This window comes from Rhagoletis pomonella, unplaced genomic scaffold, assembly GCF_013731165.1.
Source record: "Rhagoletis pomonella isolate Grant_MI unplaced genomic scaffold, Rhpom_1.0 Rhpom_scaffold_00005, whole genome shotgun sequence".
Lineage (NCBI taxonomy): Eukaryota > Metazoa > Arthropoda > Insecta > Diptera > Tephritidae > Rhagoletis > Rhagoletis pomonella.
Genome location: NW_023458559.1, coordinates 9,003,220 through 9,026,209, shown reverse-complemented (window position 1 = coordinate 9,026,209; position 22,990 = coordinate 9,003,220). Strand labels below are relative to the sequence as shown.

The following is a 22,990-nucleotide window of genomic DNA, read 5'->3' as shown; positions in this document are numbered from 1 at the left end:
TCAACCCCTTCATGTCCCTGAACCCTCCACAGCGGTACGCTATTGTGGGCTCCCATGTGGTTCAAGAGTGCACAAGCCTTGATGCCGTTTTAAAAGACTCTAAGGCTTTTAACGCTGCCTGAATATCTGACATAATATTTATTCTGGCCTCATTTGCCTTCTACGATAAAATTCGCGAACACAGACTTCGATTGCGAAGACCTCCGCCCAGAATATGGTTGGGTACAAGTCCATTGGCAGACTTTCCTGGAATCTTGGTCCAAGTGCTCCATAAAGTATATATGGATGTTCGTATTGTATATTGGCAATAATAAGGGAATACGTTTGTACAGAGGAATCATGTTTGCGGACGCCGTTATACGAATGCACCGGTGAAATAATCATGTAAAAAAAATTGTTAAATGTTTGGAGATACATATTTTCTATTCTCAAATAACTATTAGTAGTCCCGAAACCTAGCAAAATCCAATCAAGCCTACCAACCTACCAAATGGAAAAAAACCTACCAGTTTTGGTAGGAAAAGCCCATGTTTGGCAACACTGATGCTTATCTCTCTCCGCGCAAAGCCACTACGCGAGTGCAAATGCTAGTCATACTTCTTCTGTTGAGCCAAATAGTGTACACTATTTGCCACGATCGCGCAATACAGGCACACGACGCAACGCCAACGAGTACAGAGAATACTACACGCTTGCTTGTGTGCAGTGTAACCAGATGATCGCAAAAAGCGAAGCTAAATTCCTTTTTAAAAAAGGTTAGAAAGAGTTATACGCTAGGAAAATTGAAGTCAAAAAGAAGTCAGTATATTCTTTCCTTAAAATCATACATACTTCAATAAAAAGCTAAAATTCTTAGCATTATTTTTGAAAAACCTAAGGAAGTATTTTCTCAAAGAAATGGTACTTTGCACTGTTATTGTAATATTACAACGGTAAATAGTAGTTTTATAAATATTAAAGGTTTTAGTAAGCATGGGAATTTTACTATGAATATTTTAATTAAAAAATTCCAGAAAAAAGCCACGAAGTCAGGGGGTCTACTCTGTAATGCGATACGAAAGAGCAATGCTATGCGAAAGGCAATTACGCCGTAAGTCAAGAATGATAGAATACAAGATTGCGCCGATTGCAGCAGAATTCCTGAGAGTAATTTTAGCGTGACGTCATCGTAGAGTTGACAACTGAGAGCGGCGAGAATGAGGGCGACTAGTGATGTGCTGAATTGTCCCCAATACTCGGTACCCAATACTTAAAAAAGATTTCGGTACCCTATACTTCCTTTTCGGTATCCGATACCGATTATTTACATTAAACCCTCGCCATTATATGCATTTCAGGTTTAGAAAAAACTTTCATTACTAATTTATATGATATCGGCTAAAACACTTGAACTTATCGCCACAGAAAAATATTATTTTATGAGTTTTATCAGAAAAATACTTTGACGGATGAAGAAGGGGAGAGATTCTGTAGCCAGTTAGCGACAAGTTTCGGATCGATATCGCACTTGTTGACTTACAAATATTTGATATCAAACGTCGACAAAACCGATACCGATTCGAAAATTTTCGTTAACTGGTTACAGAATCTGTCCCAGGCCTACAAAAATGATATCGTCCGATTCAGCTGGAACAAAAATGCTTCAAACAAGTAAGGGTTTCTCTGTATTATGGCATCGAACCGACATATATACATCTTTCATTTGAATCAGTAAAAAAGCTCTATTGGCTCTTACATTCGGGTTTTGTTAGGCTTTTTTTCCATATTTTTGGCCTATGTGCGCTTTTATTCGAAACCTAAATGTTTCCGTAACGAGTATCGAGAGTATTGGGTACTTAAAGGTATTGACTCAGCACATCACTACTGCTGTCTTCTCTACTATGACGTCACCAAAACAGCTGATTCTGTCAAAATCACTGAGAGCCGAGTAACGGTATCGTCATCGGCGCCACCTCTGTATTCTCTCCACCGTGGCCGTAAGTAATATGCTGTGACGATTGCCTATCGCATCGCATTGCTCTTTCGCATCACATTACAGAGTAGACCCCCAGATCTTAGTTTCTGAGGCTATGGAATTAAATTAAATGCTAAATCTAGCCTCAAAGACGTTAACCTGGTCACACTGCTTGTGTGTTCGAAATTCCTCGTCGTATTTGGTCGTTTGCGACTTGACTGGCAACGCATGCGCACAATTAATAAATTTGCATAATGGCGCCTGACAACGTATATTAATATTTAGGCTGTGTACGTGTGCGTCTAAATTGCTACCTAAAAAGAGAAAAATCCTAAATCACTGGAAAGTGTGGGTAATGCAGTGAATAGGAACAATTTAGGGCCGTTTGCACCATGTCTAGTTAACGCTAACTGGAGGTACATCCTTCAGTTAAGCACGTTAACTGCTTTACCGATCACATGTTATATGATGGGTGTCGATAACGTCGATAAAGATGTTTAACTGGGAGTTAGAATTAACTAGACATGGTGCGAACGGCCCTAAGAGTTTTCCGAGCATATTTTTCAACCTAAATTGAACTGTGAAATATAAATGGGCGCGCGATTAAGCGAACAATTATTTTTTTAGAAGTTTTAAGTAATTTTTCTATTTTCTATGGCACTAAAAAGAAAATATTCAGAAAAATGTCAGTATAAATATCTTTGATTTTGGTAAAAGTAAAGAATAAGTCCCGATGGCTTGCCCGTGAAAGGGGGTGGTAAAAGTGGGATTTTCAATATTTTCAAAAACTTATTTTTCGAAAATTATTGAACCGATTTTCAAAACGTGGATATGGTTGGAAAGGTAATTGAAATACCTTTCATTGAGTAGGTATACCTATATAAATAATATATACATATTTATAGAAAAACGAGATTATGTCCTTTTTTAAATCAAAATGTATGTTTTTCTTAAAAAAATACGTAATAAATTATAAGATATCAGAACAAAACAATATTAAAAAAATAGTGAAAATTTGGAAAAAATCTATTTTTCTTCTTCTTCTTCTTCTTGATTGGCGCTGTAACCGCCTAAGCGATTTTGGCCGAGTCCAAAACAGCACGCCAGTCATTTCTCTTCTGTGCCAACTGACGCCAATTGAAAATGCCAAGTGAAGCCAAGTCCTTCTCCACCTGGTCTTTCCAACGCAGAGGAGGCCTTCCTCTTCCTCTGTTACCAGCATCGCGGCCCGCGTTGAATATTTTCAGAGCAGGAGCGTTTCTGTCCATCCGAACGACATGGCCAAGCCAGCGGAGCCGCTGAATTTTAATTCGCTGCACTATGTCTATATCGTTGTAAAGCTCATACAGCTCATCGTTAAATCGTCTGCGATATTCGCCATCACCAACGCGTAAAGGTCCGTAAATCTTTCGCAGAATCTTTCTCTCGAAAACTCCAAGAGCCGCCTCATCAGATGCTTTCATTGTCCATGCCTCCGCGCCATACACCAGCACAGGCATGATGAGTGACTTATAGAGTGTGATCTTTGTACGACGAGAGAGGACTTTACTTCTCAATTGCCTACTCAGCCCAAAGTAGCACTTGTTGGCAAGAGTGATTCTCCGTTGGATTTCAAGGCTGACATTATTATTGGTGTTAATGCTGGTTCCCAAATAAACGAAGTCGTCTACTTTTTCAAACTTGTAACTGTCAACAGTGACGTGGGTGCCAAGACGCGTATGCTCTGACTGTTTGTGTGATGACAGGAGATACTTCGTTTTGTCCTCGTTCACCACCAGACCCATTCGCTTTGCTTCTCTATCCAATCCCGAGAAGGCAGAACAGACGTAGCCCTTGTTTTTACCGATAATATCGATGTCGTCGGCATACGCCAGCAATTGTACGCTCTTATAAAGTATTGTGCCTGAGCGGTTCAGTTCTGCGGCTCTTATTATCTTCTCCAACATAAGATTAAAGAAATCACACGAAAGGGAGTCCCCTTGTCTGAAACCCCGTTTGGTATCAAACGGCTCGGAGAGGCCCTTCCCTATTCTGACGGAGCTGGTGGTATTGCTCAACGTCATTTTACACAGCCGTATTAGTTTCGCGGGGATACCAAATTCAGACATCGCGGCATAAAGGCAACTTCTCTTCGTGCTGTCGAAAGCGGCTTTGAAATCGACAAATAGATGGTGTGTGTCGATCCTATTCTCGCGGGTCTTTTCCAAGATTTGGCGTATTGTGAATACCTGATCTATGGTGGATTTTCCAGGCCTAAAGCCACACTGATAAGGTCCAATCAGCCACGTAATCGCTATACGTACCTCGTCATAGTCAGGCGGTGGGACAGCTACTCCATCATCATCGACTGGGGACTCGGGTTCGTCTTCCTCACTACTTTCAGCGCTGCTACCATTCAGTAGGTTATAAAAGTGTTCCCTCCACAATTTAAGTATATTCTGGACATCGGTCACTAGGTCGCCATTGTTGTTCTTACAGGAGTTCGCCCCGGTCTTGAAACCTTCCGTAAGTCGCCTAACCCTCTGGTAGAATTTTCGGGCGTTCTTCCTGTCGGCCTGCATCTCAAGCTCTTCGCACTCACGTATTTCGGCCTCTCTCTTCTTATTGCGGCAAATACGTCTCGCTTCCTTCTTCAGTTCCCTATAACGGTCCCACATGGCTCGCGTAGCGCCCGATCGCAGCGTGGCCCTGTAAGCGGCATCTTATTTCTCTGCGGCTTCTTGACATTCCTCATCGTACCAGTTGTTCTTTCGGGCTCGCTGAAATCCAACTACTTCTTCGGCGGCGGTACTTAATGATCGGGAAATGTGGTTCCACTGCTCGCGTACGTTGGATTGCTGAAGAGTGCTCTCAGAGAGCAGGTGTGTGAGTCGAGTGGCGAATAAATTGGCCGTCTGTTGTGATTGCAGCTTTTCGACGTTAAGCTTTCCTTGCATTGTTGGGCGCACATTTTTTGCTGCACAGAGGCGGGTGCGTATCTTGGCTACAACAAGATAGTGGTCCGAGTCGATGTTTGGCCCTCGGAGTGTACGTACGTCCAAAACGCTTGAAGCATGCCTTCCGTCTATCACAACATGATCGATTTGGTTTCTCGTTTTTCGATCTGGAGACAGCCATGTAGCTTGGTGGATGTTCTTATGCTGGAACATAGTACTACATATTACCATATTGCGGGCCCCGGCGAAGTCGATCAGCCTCAGTCTGTTATCGGACGTTTCGTCGTGGAGGCTGAATTTTCCGACAGTGGCGCCAAAGATCCCTTCCTTGCCCACCTTGGCATTAAAATCGCCAAGCACGATTTTGACATCGTGTCGGGGGCAGCGCTCATATGTACGTTCCAAGCGCTCATAGAAGAGATCCTTGGACGCCTCATCCTTCTCTTCCGTCGGGGCAAGGGCGCAGATGAGCGAGATGTTGAAGAATCTAGCTTTGATGCGGATTGTGGCTAGACGTTCGTCCACCGGGGTGAACGCCAGTACTCGGCGACGGAGTCTCTCTCCTACCACGAATCCAACACCGAATTTGCGCTCCTTTACGTGGCAACTGTAGTAGACGTCGCAAGGCTTCACGCTTACTTTACCTTGCCCCGTCCATCGCATTTCTTGGATGGCGGTGATGTCAGCCTTTGTCTTCCCGAGGACATCAACCAGCCGGGCAGAGGCACCTTCCCCATTAAGGGTCCGGATATTCCAGGTGCATACCCTTAAATCATAGTCCTTTATACGTTTGCCGTGGTCGTCATCAGAAAAAGGGGGTCTCATCCGAGGCTGTTTTTTTCTTTTCATTGGGCGGGGTTTTAACGTGGCGGGACCCAAACCCAGCGCACGCGAAGTTTTACGCCTTCTCACTTTAGCTCACTCCCAAACGGGTGTTTGGTTGCTACCCAGAGGATACGTGGATATAAATATCCGGACGTTGTGAGCTGCGATTTGAACCGTACGCACAAGAATCGCTTCTGGCCACTCCCAGGTGAATGGCAGTCAAAAGTTTTCCACTTCTGCGCACGGAACCATCCTCCTATTTTAATATAGTTAATTACGTATTTTTTAACCGACTTCCAAAAAAGGAGAAGCTTTTCAATTCGTCGGAATATTTATTTTTATGTATGTTACCGCATAACTTTGGACCACGTTAACCGATTTCGATGATTCTTTTTCTATTGGAAAGTCTGTGTCTCGCATGTGGTCCCATACTTATATGGTTTAGATCCGATCATTCGATCATGAAAAAATTAACGGTACTCCTAAATTCGTATATAAGAAACATACATTTTTATTAAAAACTTTATATAAATTAGTTTATTTATTTTTCTCGAAATATGTGTACACTATATAAGTATATACATAGATATAAGTAGTATATTTATGCCGATTCTGGACCAGTGCTAGCTGCTAGCAGCGCTGCTTGCACCGGTCCAGAATCGGCATATGGTTTGCTGCTTGCACCGGTCCAGAACCGCTATACGGTTTGCTGGTGCTCTGCCGCAAGCTTTGCTGCTCCGCCAAAAGATGTCGCCGATCGTAATCCAAGTTCAGAACCAAGATAAAAGCCGCAAGATGTCGCTGGTGACAAATCTGAGTCCGGAACCGGAATCGATCACAGGGTGCTCCGCTGATGGAAATCCGAGAAATCCGATACCATTCAGAACCGGAATCGATCACAGGGTGTACCGCTGATGGAAAGCTGAGAAATCCGATACCATTCAGAACCGAAATCGATCACAGGGTGTATCGCTGATGGAAATATAAGAAATCCGATACCAGGTGGTTTATATGTCGAAAATTAGTAGTGTGTTGGTATGCAGTCAGATATATATACAAACGTACATACGTACATATGTATATACATATATAGATGCTCCACCCCTAGAAAAGTGTGTTAGTAATGTGTACATAGTTGATTGCTAAGTATTTAATATGTATGTGTATTTAATGAAGACATAAATTTTCTTAATATTATTACATTTTTTTCAGCACATATCATAGAATTTTTATGATATTTACAAGTATTAAAAAATTTAATATAAAAATGGAATACATTGAATATTTAATATCAAACGAAATTGTGAATTTGTTCCATTAAAGCTGAAAGCGAGAATAATAAAAAATGAAAACGGAATTAAAAAAGTTCCAATTTTCTAATATTAAATTTTTTAATGAACCGAAGTGAGAGACACCGAGAAAAAAGTACCTTAATTCTTATCGAAACGATGTATTTTTATCAATCTTTGCTTCCTATATCAAAAATATGAGTTTTCATAAAAAGTGGACTTAACAACTTTTCTCACTAATTCAACAATATACATATAAAGAGATGCATAAAACATTTAAATACATATATTTTTATATATTTATGCGGGAATTCGTTATCACCTACTTGACAGTAATATACTTATTAGACAAACAATGGTGATGATGAAATCAAGATCAAGGTTATTTATGCGGATCCCTTATCATCTGCTTAGCATTAATATACTTATTAGACAAACAATGATGATGAAATCAAGATCAAGGTTATTTGACACATTTTAATTGACACATATTATGAAATATAAGCAGGGTAATAAAAAAATTAATATATTTTTTTTTTTGTTAACAACATTGAATTCAAGGTTATTTTTTCAAATTTTTTTCATTGGGTATTGCACTTGCCATGCTCAATGGAAAAGTTTTAATAACTATTATTACCGGTATAGCAACAGATAAAACCTTAGAGGTATTTTTTACTGCTGAAGGAGGGTTTAGATCGCAAATTTTATGTTTGGCTAGATCTCAACAAATACCGTCAAATCTTCCATCATTTCCCTTTTCTTATAACCAACATGTTAAAATAGAAACTGTTGGTGGTATGATTGTAATAGTTGGTATAGTTTATGAAGGTGATCAAAAAGATGTAAACTTAAATAGTTTTAAACCGACATGCATTTTTAGTGAAATTGATGTGTTAGCTAGGCGGTATGCTGGAGAAGTTATAATTTCATCAAATAAGCGGAAACTCATTAAAAAGGATGTTCAAAATTTAGTTAAAGATAATACTATCGATGATAACACTAACGATAAAAAAAATAATTTAAATGATAAAAGTAAAGAGATATAGGTGTAATATATAAAGTATATATATATATATATACATTAATATATTCTAATTATCTATCTCGTTTATATCTCAACCGCGACCTAAGGAACATATCTTGATTTTCATAATAGAAACTTAAAATTAAATATAATTTTGTTATATTATTAACATTTATTTGTTTTATCCAATTATTCTCATCTACAATACCTATTGATTTGAGTCAAAATGAATTTGAAAATACAGAGTTTTCTCTAAAACTACCTAATAATGATACTATAAAAATAAAACTGAACTTTAAACTAATGAAATGGCCTCAAAGTGATCAAAATGGACTAAAAGAAGACGTAAATAAAACATCTATTCCTGAAACGACATCAGAAGCGCCTACATTTAATCCGAAAAAGTATTTCACATCACAGAAAGCCATAGAAGCATTTAGGCAAGATCTAATACAAAAAGAGAAAAATATTTCGGGAATAATTGAGAGCTCACAACCCTTTTATAGACATTTTCAGCTTCAATATGAAGATAATATTATGCTACGAATTCGCTGTACATATGATAGTGATTTCCTTCAACGTAAACTGAATATTTCTTGTTTTGAGTATCGCCAGGTTGCATTCGAGAAAATTCTAAGTAACGGTGAAATTGAAATTGTTACTGGAGATGATACCACACTACGCTCAGATGTCACATTAATTGATATTAAAAGTTATAAACATGATATGGATATGGAAATTTCTTAACTTTTAATACTATAATATGGATTTACCGTATTCATATGACATATAAAAATAATACAAATGTAATATAGAAAAAGATTTATTTGATATTTGGTTTTCATTACTCAGCGGAGTGTGATCGATCAGTTAATAAAATTGGTGGTTCTAATACATACTTATGTTCACAATTATTTAAATAGGATTTGATTGGACTCTAAAAAAATAATATAAACTTTTATAGAAATTCATAAGACTAATTTTTAAGCTAATTTAAAAAAAGCTCAAGCTATATAATGTCAGAGGAATATACGTTGGTTATAGACGTTCAGGGAGTCTATTTTAATAAGAAATTTATTGCTAAAGAAGTCAGCATATCAACATATGATTCACATGTAACAACGTTTCTTATTCAACCTCCTTTTGAAGAATCCAAGTTAACGATACGGGATAAAACAACTAACCACTGGTTATATCATAATCATCATGGAATAAAATGGGAAGAGGGTGATTCGACTTTAATGACTGTTATTGAATATATCCATTCATTAATGAAAAGAAAAAATTATATATTCTATGCTAAAGGATTGGAGAAAATCAAATGGATTCAACGTTTATTCGGATACGATATTATTTTATATAATTTAGATGATTTAAATTGTCCAAACTTAAAGAATTTATATATTAAAAATACAAATATAAATACTTGTAAATATCATAAAAATTCTATGATATGTGCTGAAAAAAATGTAATAATATTAAGAAAATTTATGTCTTCATTAAATATCTAATAATAAATAAATAAGTAATTATAAAACTTTCTTTTATTTCAAATTAAATTTTATTTGTTCTCATCATCAACATCAACAGGCCTTTCCATTCATGTACACATACATATTAAATACTTAGCAATCAACTATGTACACATTACTAACACACTTTTCTAGGGGTTGAGCATCTATAGGTATATACATATGTACGTATGTACGTTTGTATATATTTCTGACTGCATACCAACACACTACTAATTTTTGACATATAAACCACCTGGTATCGGATTTCTTAGATTTCCATCAGCGGTACACCCTGTGATCAATTCCGGTTCTGAATGGTATCGGATTTCTCAGCTTTCCATCAGCGGTACACCCTGTGATCGATTCCGGTTCTGAATGGTATCGGATTTCTCGGATTTCCATCAGCGGAACACCCTGTGATCGGTTCCGGTTCCGGACTCAGATTTGACACCAGCGACATCTTGCGGCTTTTTTCTGGGTTCTGAACTTGGATTACGATCGGCGACATCTTTTGGCGGAGCAGCAAAGCTTGCGGCAGAGGACCGGTTCAAGCAGCAAACTGCAGCTAGCAGCGCTGCTTGCACCGGTCCAGAATCGGCATAAATATACTACTGATATACATATCAAATTAAAGAGGCTGGAAATTTCAAGTAGAATATAAGTTTAAGTACTAAAATTTAGGTCAACTCGCACCCAGCCTTAATACATATTTCGCTTCTATTATTTAAATGTATTAATGTTTGGTAGTCATTTACGAACGATACACGATCGATAGAGAAATACATAAAAATCTGGTGCTTTTTATAAGCTTTTATTTAACTTGGTCATCCCGCGCAAATCGTGGAAATTTCCAATCGATTTTAAACTAACTTCCCGACAAGTTAGAGACTTGAAATTTTCAGCATAGTTCCAATCACGATGACAATGCAATTTAAAATATAAATGAATTCCCTATATGGTCCAGGGGTCTTGATTCAAAGTCGGTCAAAAATTAGTAAAATTTATGGCTAACAGAGCGTAATTTGCCAAAGAACGTAAAACCAGAGCAAAGCTATTTATGGCAAATTCTAGATATCAACCTAGTCTAGATATGAACCTCGTTGTAGGCATCATATCAAGGAGATACAATTAGAAGACTCGAGAAGTTACCCCGCCAGAAGAATTTTAATATTGCGCCTAAATATATGCCATGCTACAGCGGAAGTGGACGACACGCCATTTCTTTAAATGAAATTAACTGCTGCTATATGTATGTATGTACATATGTATGTTTATACAAAACGTAAGCAAACAACATTTTGCTTGCATAGTATTCTGTTCTCTTTCATTGCAAGTTGAATTAGTTTAATATCTATTGCAAAATTTTGTACATAAAATAAAATAAAACTATTTAATATACAACGCTTTTATAAATGGACTAAAAATTAGAAAATAAAGTAATGTAAAAAAATGTTTTTTTAAAAATAAGCTTTTATTTAACATGTTTAATCAAAGGAATAAAATAAAGTAGTGAAACAAAAGATTTTTTAGCAAGAAAATTTTGTCAAAACTGCACTAAAATGAATAAAATAAAATAAGTTAAGGTCTCGTTAAAGTTACTAAAAGCCATTTAGTGAAAGGAGTTATTCAAACTCTAATGAAAATTACTAACAATTTGTACTAATTTACTTCGTTTTTAAAAAAGCTTGTCGGCGAATTCAGCGTACATGCATAATTGGTTAGGTATGTATGTATTTATATGTATGTATGCGGATATTTAAATGCCGGTTTGCTATTCGCGCGACAAGCTTTTTTAAAAACGAAGTAAATTAGTACAAATTGTTAGCAATTTTCATTAGAGTTTGAATAACTCCTTTCACTAAATGGCTTTTAGTAACTTTAACGAGACCTTAACTTATTTTATTTTATTCATTTTAGTGCAGTTTTGACAAAATTTTCTTGCTAAAGAATCTTTTGTTTCACTACTTTATTTTATTCCTTTGAATAAACATGTTAAATAAAAGCTTATTTTTAAAAAATTTTTTTTTTACATTACTTTATTGATTGGATTACTCAGAAAGGTTTTAAGTATGCAGTTTTGTAGCCCATTCAATTTTAATACAATAAAGTGCAAGTTTGATGAAGCTAGGACTAACCGTTGATAATTGTAACTTCTTTTTTTTTGAAGATGTTGGCAATTTTATCCATATAAAAAAATAGTGTTAACATACATACTTCGTATAGAAGAAGCTCAGGACCTTACCGGGGTCACACAGGGCGGATCGTGAACGGCGTACTCCGGTAGGTTAGCTGCGAATAACCAATAAGCAGTCCCAGACCAAGAGCGGCAGGAGACGAGGGCCTGATTTAAAAGATCAGAAATGCTTGATGAGTCTCCTGTGCCTGGGCGAACAGATGCCTCCTCCCAAAAAGCATCCCAGGATTGAGACCAGTTAGATCCTATTCATGGCATACTGGAGCATGTATACGATTAGTTCGATACTGGGCTGGCGAGAGCAGTATTCCGCCACTTTAGTATGTGAGGGTGACACCTCACAGAAATGGCTGGTGGGCTAATGCTGCAATCGCCTCTGTCTCGTTAAAACCCTGGCAGGTCTTCAAAAACGTTCCATACACGTCGCCATTTAGTTGGCCGCACAGGTCCAGTTGAGATTTACTCCTGGTTTTGCGCTGTCTTGGCTCTGAACACAATATCCCATAAGGACTTGTGTCAACCCTCGCGATGGCCTGCTGCTTTGAGAGAAGGGAACTTCGGGGCACTTAAAAGCGACTGTGCTACGTGTGGAGATAGCGACTTGAAGCGGAGACCCAATTGATTGGAAATGAATAAACTAAAACTAACTAACGAAACCGATGTTGATGTTATGCAGGAAGAACGCAGCGCATTCACGAAGAGCAGTAGAGCTGTGCGCTCCCCGCCACAAACTCCTCTGCAGGCAAATGCCGGCACCACGAGCACGGAGAAAGCCGCCGACGTGGCGCAGAAGGCTACACTTTGCCAAACGGCAACTCCCGGCAGCCGGGATAGTCGTCTTCAAACGCCGGCGGCTGCAAACAGCGACAGGCGTACCACCGCAAGCTTGGGAACTTGCGAAGGCAATGAAGATGAGCAATTGGCTCAGATTCGGCTCGTCTTGAAGAAGATGCAGAGTTCTGTCTCCAAGCAGAAGAATGTGTCCATGGACATAAAAACGGGTATAGTCCAAATCGAGGAGAGCATAAATATACTAAGCTACCTCCGAGAGCAGCGCTGGAAGGGGTCTACCCTTTCCGAGCTGCGGAAGGCTGGCCCTGGCGCAAAAGAGAGGTAGAACTCGATCCGACTCTCCTACAAGCGAGCCGTAAAAGAAAAAGAATACCACCTATAATAATAATAGTGGTAATAATATTATTATTAATAATGGTAATAATAATAATGGTAATAATAATAATGGTAATAACAATAATAATGCACAGAAAACCATACCAGATAATCAATGGAAAACGGTTGGAAAAAGCAGAAAGCCCAAGCCAGGGCCAGGGCCAGGTGAACCCTTGGTCAATAAGGGCGAGGCGACCAGCCGCAAAAAAAAGAAGAGGGTGAGAAAAAAGAAGAGTCTCGCCAAACTAATTATTAAGCCAGCTGAAGGCAAAGCCTATGCAGAGGTGCTGGGAACAATACGTGGTAAGCTCCAACCTGAGAAGACGGAGACCGTAATTCGATCTGTTCGGAAAACCCGCGAAGGCGGCATGCTTATCGAAATGGAGCGCAGTGGCGACCACTCAGCAGTTAAGGAAAATGTGTGCACTGGCATTGGCCAGCTTGAAGACGCCCGTATTCTCACTAGACGTTTACGTCTAGAAGTTATGGGCATGGACTGCCTAACCACGGCCCCAGAAGTGGAGAACGCTATACGCGGGGAATTAGGAGACAAGATGAATGGCCAACTTCGCGTCTCTCTCCTCGCTGCAAACTCGCGAGATCAAAGAATGGCCGTCGTGGAAATCGACAAACTGCCAGGCCGGACTCTTATTGAAAAGGGGAAGTTGCGAGTAGGCTGGATTATCTGCCACGTACGAGAGCGCGCGGATGTCCAAAGGTGTTTCCGCTATCTGGGGTATGGCCACAAAAAGGCGGCATGCAAAGGCCCAGACAGAAGCAGTTCATGCTGGAAATGTGGTCAGCAGGGCCACATAGCCTCTGCATGTGAAGAAAGCCCAAGCTGCTACCTTTGCTCGGCAGGAGATGCACAGAAAAATGCCAATCACCTGCCCGGGTCGGGAGTGTACAAGGCCTTCAGGGATGCCCTTGCTAAGGCTAAGACAAATCTTGGGAGAATATGATTAAATTTATACAAGGCAATATGAACAGGAGTAGGGTAGCTGATGACCTGCTGGACCAATTGGTTCTTGAACAAAGAGCAGACGCTGTCATCATCAGTGAACCCTATAGAACTAAGGAAATCTGGCATGTTGACCAACCAGGCTCGGCCGCGATATGGATTGCTAACCCCAACCATCGCGCAGAGAGCAGCGGGGTCGGACGCCGCTACCTCTGGGCGAAATTGCGCAAATCAATCTGGTGAGCTGCTACCTATTTCCAAACGACACAGTCCTTGTCTTCAGGGAAAAGCTCGAAGACCTTGAAGACGAATTGCGCGATATAACCGGCCACATAATTCTTGCTGGAGATTTCAACGCAAGAGGCGTGGAATGGGGTATGCCCCAAACAAACACCAGAGGAAGACTGGTCCTTGAAATGGCAGCCCGCATTGGCCTGACCATCCTACACACTGAAACGATCCCTACATATCGAAGGCCGGGTTTTGGATACTCTATCCCTGACATAACCCTGGTCTCAGAAAGCCTTCTTCGAAGGGCTGACGGATGGAGAGTGATGGAAGACCTGATTGGTAGCGACCACAACTACATCACCTTCCAAGTCACTGACAAAACGCGAGGGCAAACACATAGTATCCCTCGCAGGAAACCAGGATGGAACCCATCTAGGGTCTATGTTCGCAAGTTCGATACGTCACTCCTAGCAGATGCCCAAGGTATTTCACCCACAACGGGAGAGATCCACAAGAGGGAGTCTTGTACTAAGCTGGTCGAAGAAACTATGCGCTGCATTCGCCGGGCATGCAAAGCCTCAATGCCACAGAGGAGAGCATGGTCAGGTAAAAAGCAGGTATACTGGTGGAATGACCGAATTGCTGAGCTGAGAAGGGCCTGCCATAGAATGCGGAGACTCGCAACGCGCGCTCGTGGCAGACCTGAGGCGCTGACCAGAGCAGCAGCCTACAAAAGCGCTAAGAAAGCACTTGGGGCCGAGATACAGGAAGTCGATCGTGATCCCTGGAAAATAGTGATAAAAAAGTTCCATACATCATCGCAAGCGTGGATGAGGCCCGAGTTAAGAATATAGTGGATACGCTATTTCCCACACACCCACTAAGAGCAGATACAGTGTTCGTCGAGGAGCAAGTTGAGGCACCACTGTTTTCGGCAGACGAGCTGGAGCTAGCCCTGCGAAGCATGAAAGCAGGCAAGGCTATAGGCCCAGATGGCATACCAGCGGAGGCAATCAGGTTAGCAGCGAAAACGAGCCCTGATCTCCTGCTTAACATGTACAACAGCTGCCTTAGGGCCCGGGTCTTCCCAAGCCATTTGAAGAAGGCGAAACTGGTGCTTATATCCAAGGGCAAAGGGGACCCAAACTCTCCTTCATCCTTCCGGCCACTCTGCATGCTAGAAACAACAGGCAAAATGATGGAGAGTCTGTTCAAAATACGCTTGACGTCAGCCATAGAAAGCGAGGGAGGCCTTTCACCCCGACAACATTGCTTCAGGAAGGGACACTCAACTACAGGAGCAATTGGCGAAGTAGTCGAGGCGGTACACAAGGCCGAAGAAGCCTGCCACCAGGCGCGGCCAATAGTGCTGCTAGTCACACTGGACGTCAAGAACGCCTTCAACTCGGTAAGATGGGACGACATGCTGGAGGCCTTGGAACGGTCATTCAAGGTTCCAACATACTTGCTAGATATGATCCGGGACTACCTCAGAGACCGTAGGCTTTTGTACGACACAACACAAGGTCAGAGAAAGAGACATATAACCGGCGGAGCGGCACAGGCCCGACCTCTGGAATACCACCTATGACAGTCTGTTGCGTACGGAAATGCCGGACAGCGCCTTCCTCGTCGCCTTCGCGGACGACGTGGCCGCCGTCATAACAGCAAGAAACGTCCAGCTAGCACAGCTCAAGCTAAACCAGGTCATGCGCAAGGTCAGTGGATGGATGAGCGATCACGGTCTGCAATTGGCTACAGCCAAAACAGAGATCGTGCTCCTCACCAGGAAACGGATCCCAACAATTATAAATATGATGGTCGGACCTCAACTCGTGACAACTTCTAGGTCTACAAAATACCTAGGGGTGAAGCTTGACAGCAAACTCACATTCTGGGAACATATCCATGGAGTATGTGAAAAAGCTGCGCAGAGCACGGTGGCTCTAAGCCGGCTGATGGCGAACGTGGGCGGCCCGAAGCCATGCCGCAGGAAGCTTCTTATGACAGCAGTCCAGTCGGTGCTCCTGTACGGGGCAGAAATATGGGCCGACGCATTGAAAGTCAAAAAATACCAGATTCAAATGTCTTCGGTCCAGCGCAGAGGGGCACTACGCATTGCTTCTGCATACCGTACCGTGTCCGCGGACGGGGTTCTAGTTATTTCTGGCGTCATGCCAATTGAGCTACTTGCTTACGAGCGAAAAGAGATTTACAATCTCAGTGCCGAGATAGGTCGAGCAGCTGCCGCGGCAAGGGCGCGCGATCAACTGATCCAGCAGTGGCAACAAAACTGGAACGCGAGCACAAAAGGTCGATGGACGCACTCCCTGATAGCCGACCTTCAAACATGGCTGAACAGACCACATGGAGAAGTCGATTTCTACCTGATGCAATTCCTCTCCGGTCATGGTTACTTCCGAGAATATCTTCATAGAATGGGAAGGGTGGACTCACCGTTCTGTCACTACTGTGGAAACGTCGAAGATAACGTGTACCACACATTCTTCACCTGCGAACACTTCTTGATTTCGCGCAGAATGTTGGAAGAAAGACACGGAGACATAACTCCGAACAACATAGTTGGGATAATGATTTCCAGCGCAGAAAAGTGGGAAGCAGTTGCGAGATACGTGAAATTCGTACTCCGCTGCAAACGAGAGGACGGTTGTCTACTGAGGACACCCGAATGAAACGCCCCTACAAAAAAGCAGCCCCAAGGCTCTAGCAGCGGGCTCCTGCATCTGAAGACATGCAGAATTGCGGTGCCAGATGCGGGATTCTTGCGCGGGCGGTGGGAGTTTGGGTTTTAGTGGGTAGCCCAACACGCTTCGGTGGGAGTCCCACACTCGGGGAAGGTAGTATAGAGACTAGCGCCCCCGGCCAGTGCATAAAGCATTTCCCTCTCCTACGAACAAAAAAAAAATACATATGTACATGTGTGCATAAGCACATAAGGAGTGTACTCGCGCGCCAAACTATCTAATATGGCATTTCCACGATTCGTAATTTGCTCTCTTATTCGTAATTCGCTCTCCCATTCGTCATTCGCCTTGCCAATTACCTTCCGAATTACGTAATTCGCCATTCAAAATTTTGAGAGCGAATTACCTCATTTGTAGGAAATTCAGATCGAATTACCATGCGAAAATATATCGAAGTTTTCACCGGCCTGGTCCCACTAGCGGCACTTTTTCTAGTTATAGAATAATATTAATAAAATGTTCGCTATATAAATTTAAATTGTTGATGATAACTTAAATTTTAGCTCCATCTTCGATATTTGCAGTACATAAAAATAATAATAAACAAGAACAAGAACTAGAGCTGCCAAACGAATAACTAATGTGTGTCGTGGAAACAGGGTAATTCACGAATTACTTAGCGAATTACTTAGAGAGCGAATAACGAAGCGTGGAAACATCGTATTATGCTTTAGAAAACTTTTACTGGTTTTACTTGCAAAGTAGGGGAAATTGAGAGAGCAAAATGTGAAAGAGAGCTGCAAATTTCTGCTGGAAAAATTTTTCCCAGCTAAAACTTGCAAGTAAGAAAATCAGCTGATCACAAACACATGTTTGTAAATAAACAAAAGAAAATATAGCCTTTTTGAGTTATTTATTGCAAATTTTATTATTAATGCTAGTATACAACGAAAAAGTGAGTAAATTTAATAAGCACAACGTTTGTTGAGTTTGTTTTTCGTTAATTTGCTATTAACCTCCAGTTTGTTTACTTTAGTGTGTGCTGACTATGGTTGCCATATGACATTTTTCGTTTGTACCATAATTTTCCTTTAAATATACCAAAATAGATTTAAATGCAGCATGCTGAAATGTTTTTTTGCTGAAGTTTTCGGTTTTGGTAGGTTGATTGTTGAAATGAAAATTTTATAATTTTAAAGCTACATCTGTAGCTATATCGATTACATTTTTTTTGGATCAATGATGGGTGTTTGGATGAGATACTCCTGTTTTTGAATGCGTCACTATGTGATATCACAAATAATTATGAGAAAAATAACTTATTCATTCCGATATAATTCATTTGTATTTTAAAAAGGTTTTTCTTATCCAAAACCATTCAATTGTATAAAATGCCAAATCGGGGGAAAATGTACCAAGCAGAAAATTAGTTGCCAAATTAATCACCAGTGACAACTGTGCAAGTGATCAGTAGAGTGGTTCATAAAAACACTCTTTTTGGAAATTCATAAACGCTACATCAGAATATTGTTATTTGTGATAAAAAAAAGAGACACGTATTTTTTTATTTTGAAAAAAAAGTTTTCTTAGAGGTCGCGCTGGTCGGTTTTTTATAAAAACGCTGATCTCAATTTTTTTATTTTCTTGACATGTTAAAATGCAGCTAAAAATGTGGTTTTTACACATAATTACTCTGGTATTATTGGGGAACTTTCCCTTAATTACACACCTGGCTTGGACAATTAGAATGGGTCTAGTTCCCGAAAATATGCTCTCGAAAAGACACTAGTAAAATTAAAACGTTGATACTGAACGATTTACGCATTGTGATGGGTTACCAGGGGGTTCCTGGGGTTGCTAATTAGGAATCTGAAGTCAGTTTTTCGAAATTCAAAATAGCGCATCCAAAATGGCGGTCCATTTTTTAAAAAAATGATTGGATTTGTTCGAAACCCGGCACTCGAGAGTTTGTGTGGTCGCGGATTACGAATCTGAAGTCAATTTTTTTAAATTCAAAATGGCGGATCCAATATGGTGATCAAATTAAAAAAAAAGTACTAAAATTAAAACGTTGATACTGAACGTTTTAAACATTGTCAAGGGTTGAAACACGTTTCCGGAGGGTTTCTGGGGTTGCTAATTAGGAATCTGAAGTCAGTTTTTCGAAATTCAAAATGGTGGATCCAAAATGGCGACCAACTTTAAAAAAAAATGATTGGATTTGTTCGAAACCCGGCACTCGAGAGTTTTTGGGGTTGCCGATTACGAATCTGAAATAATAGCAATAATTTGTCTTGAGAATGGGCACCCTATGTATGTATACTAGTTAACAAAATAGTCGGACAAGTCGTAATTTAAAATGAAAAAAAGTTAAAAATTTAAATTTTTCATATCGATGGCTGAGTGGAACATCTACCTCTCTCGGAAGTCAGTTCAAAAACGCCCCGTCTCTGAAAATTTTTCAAGAACGCCCTACTTCAAAGTTTGATTGAAAAACGCCCTATTCTCAAACAAAAATACATTGCAAATAAGCTGATATAGGGCGTTTTTGAAACGGCAGCTGAGATAGGGCGTTTTTCAATGAAATTCTGAAGTAGGGCGTTCTTGATAGGGCGTTTTCGAACTGGTTGCCGAGATAGGTCGATCTTCCACTCAGCCATCGATATACTCTGTAAGATTCCTTTCAGTGATCGGACTTCTACCACATTGTTGTAGATCTGCCACTTTTTTGAACACACCTACCACACAAGGTCTGAAATCTACCACATATTCGCGTTTTTGAGTAGTTTTATTTTTGCTCAACATAATTTTCTTAATTTTAAGAGCAAAAATTGTCCAACACTAAACACTAACAACAGGCAGAATGGGAGGATAAAATAAACTGTAAAATAGTAAATTTTCTCAATATTCAATTTTTCGACATCAAATATGGTTTTATTGTGTTAAATTGCAAAATATATGATTTATAAAAAGAATTAATAGCGAAAATGATAAAAACCGGCGATTTTTGTGAAAGCATTAGCATTTCAGTGCATCTCAAATTTCTAAAGCGTTGTTTACTTTTACTTGAGAATTGTCAAAATCGGCAAATCACAAGTAGCATTTCTGGAACGAGCCACATTTGTTCGCTACATCGTGATGTGATAAAAAGAAAAGCTGGCAGCACTTTGCAAGGTTGCAGAAATCTTTCAAAATATGTTCGAAACTGTCAAGGAAAAAAATTGCCAAAACCAACGCAATTTTTATCAACTTAAATCTTGCACTTTATTATACTAAAATTAATTTTGTTTTAGATTCTAATTAAAATGTTTGCAATTTAGGAGAAACCTTGCAGATTTTTTAAATTTTTGTACAAAGTTTGATCCAAAACCTGAGATCTTTCACATTTTTTTGAAATCTACTACAATTTTTTTGTAAGTCTGATCACTGATTCCTTTGCCATTTCTTAAGATAAATTATCAATTTAAACATTGTTGTAAGCAGCGAAATGTCCTATCTTGAATCACATACATAAATACGTATTTTTCACCGGGTAAACAGAAATAAAGTTACGTGCAAAAACTGCGGAAAGAGATCCGAAAACTGAAAGAAAGGTGAATAGTAAAGTGCCACGAAGGGTTGTGAAACGAATACTTTTCCGGTGGGTTTTCTAAAATTTTTCATTCTTAACTTCAAATATGCTTTTTCATAGTTAATTATACTCAGAAATAAATTATACATTTAATATGTTCTTCTGCCGGCATAAGAACCTGGAACCTCATGAAGGTTACAAATAGTCGCACGCTTCTCTGCACACTCAGCTACTGTCGAATACGTATATGTACATGTTTTCAATGTTCAGTTTGAGAAAATATTTTAAAATTATTGTTTTCAAATAACGTGATATTTTTCGGTAGTTTTCGGATACGAATATTATATTAAATATTAAAATTTTACCAAAATTTGAAAATACAAAGGTTCACAAGCACAAAATGGCAATACCGCTTAACAACATTTGTATATTTGTCACTGGCATTTGTCATCAAGTGGCAAATCAGATATTTGGTCATTTGCGTATTTTTTATTTGGCTTATGTAGCAGCATTGCGTTCACACGATTTGGCCACCAGGGTTGTTTTTCATTTGCCACAAGAAGGTAAATATTTGGCTTTTCTGATAAATGACAAATGAAATTTAGCGTTCACATGATTTGTCTACGAATTTGACAAATTTTTAGCCAAATGTACAAATCGTGTGATCCCAGCTTTAGCAGAACCCAAATACCAAAAATCAACAGCTCTATGAAAATACTCAAGCACTTACAAGCACAGTACACTGCTTGCGGATATTTTTCAGTCGATGTAATTGTCGCTTGCAAAGCAAATTCTACTTTTCTTGCTATTGATCGGTTTTTTTAATCTCGCATACTCCAAGCGGTTTGTGTTTGCCCGCACTCTACTAGAGAATGGAGAGAAAAAGAGAGTAAAGGGCTAACTATAATATAAATAAGCAAGCGTATGCAAACGTGCGAATACACATAAATCCTATTCTGAAACTATAATGTGCTTAACATCAAGTTTCGTCAAGTTTCGCCAAACGTCGTTTGCTTAAGGAAAGAGCGATACTGATCGCACCTTCCGTACGGAATCAGCTGTTTGTCCTCGTACGTACAGTGACGAGCAAAACTGTAACATGGTGTAACACTTTTTAATTCACCCACCGCTATGTTTCCAAGTTCTGATGACTTTCATACTTTTGTTGTATGTTAATATTGGTACACCTGTACTTCCTCTTTCATAATGATTTGAAGTCAATCCAACAACAATAATAAAACCGGCAGACAAATATGTCAATTAAGGCAGATGTTACAGTTTTGCACTCATATATTTTTAAGAACTTTTTAACAATTTTAACGAGAAAAAAGAACTACTAACACAATGTTCAGTACCCTTTTGCTTGTTTTAATTTCTGGGTGCGATTTGGCATACCTTATTCTTATCTCTGTAAAACTTCTGGAGGTATATCCTCCATATATCCTTAGTTTGTTTTCACAGCTCATGTACTCGATTATACGGTCTTGGATACTTAATAAGCTGTGCTTCTAGTTGATTTCGCAAATTCTCGATGAGATTTATGTCCGCGGATTGTGGAGGTCATTTCAAATTACCAAATTTTTTATTTTGTATCCAGTCTTTGCGAACATATGCAGTATGTTTTGGGTGATTTTTCAGCAGAAACTCTCATTTTTCGACTACATCTTGCAAATTTTGTTGAAATATGAACAGATACTGTTCCTTACGCATAATGCGTACTAACGGACCCACAAAATTGTTTAAATACAACCCGAAACTATTATTGACCGACCATTGTGATTTACAGTTTGCCTTACATGATGAGCATGGGCTTAATTTGGGTTTTTGATCCCATACCATGCCCGGCCATCTGATTGAAAGCAATTAATTGAGTCTTTTCAGACCAAATACCTTCAATTGAAAATTAAAATTATGTTTTTTATTGCATTCTGAAAGGCCTAACATATCCCAATAGGCAACGGTCCGGTTTTCGGGCGACACAGCAAAATGCTACCACTCTCGCACATATATTTTGGTCAAATTAGCTTTTTCCTCTTTTAAGATGCCTTTGCGCCAATTTGGCAATTCGTCGCCTCGCTGTCTACAGATTTGCATTAAAGTTTAATACCTTAAGCGCTTCTGTAATAGTGGCTGCATCGCTACTTGCTGCTAAGTTCACAAGATATTGGACCGTAATATTTTTTGATAGACTTCCTTTGCCCTTGGGAACACTTTAGGATCTATTTTTTATCAATGTAAATATTTTCAAGTAGCAAACTCCACAATTTTTTGCCACTTTCCTGCGGTCCCGCCTTTCCACAGTAAATCTATTATTTACATTTATGGTTCCTGATTAACTATATTATTTACTGGTCATTACTTCTTCAATAAATTACAATACAGAAAAAAGTCATCTGACTTCCAACTAAGTAAAAAATAACTGTAAAATGCAAAACTGAGAGTGAGTGCAAAACTGTAACATTTGCCTTAATTTAAATTTTTGTCTGTTGGGTTTTTTATTGTTGTTGTATTGACTTCAAATCGTTATGAGGGAGGCAGTAGGGATGTACCAACAAGAATATACAACAAAAGGATGAAAGTCATCAGAACTTGGAAACATAGCGGTGGGTGAATTAAAAA

General features: G+C 39.5%; 1 protein-coding gene across 1 annotated transcript in view; it reads right to left on the bottom strand.

Annotated features, from left to right (window-relative positions):
• Window positions 1-22,990, bottom strand: part of LOC118738679 (delta-1-pyrroline-5-carboxylate synthase) — a gene marked incomplete at its 5' end in the record, with an annotated part of 514,696 nt that overhangs the window by 320,471 nt on the left and 171,235 nt on the right.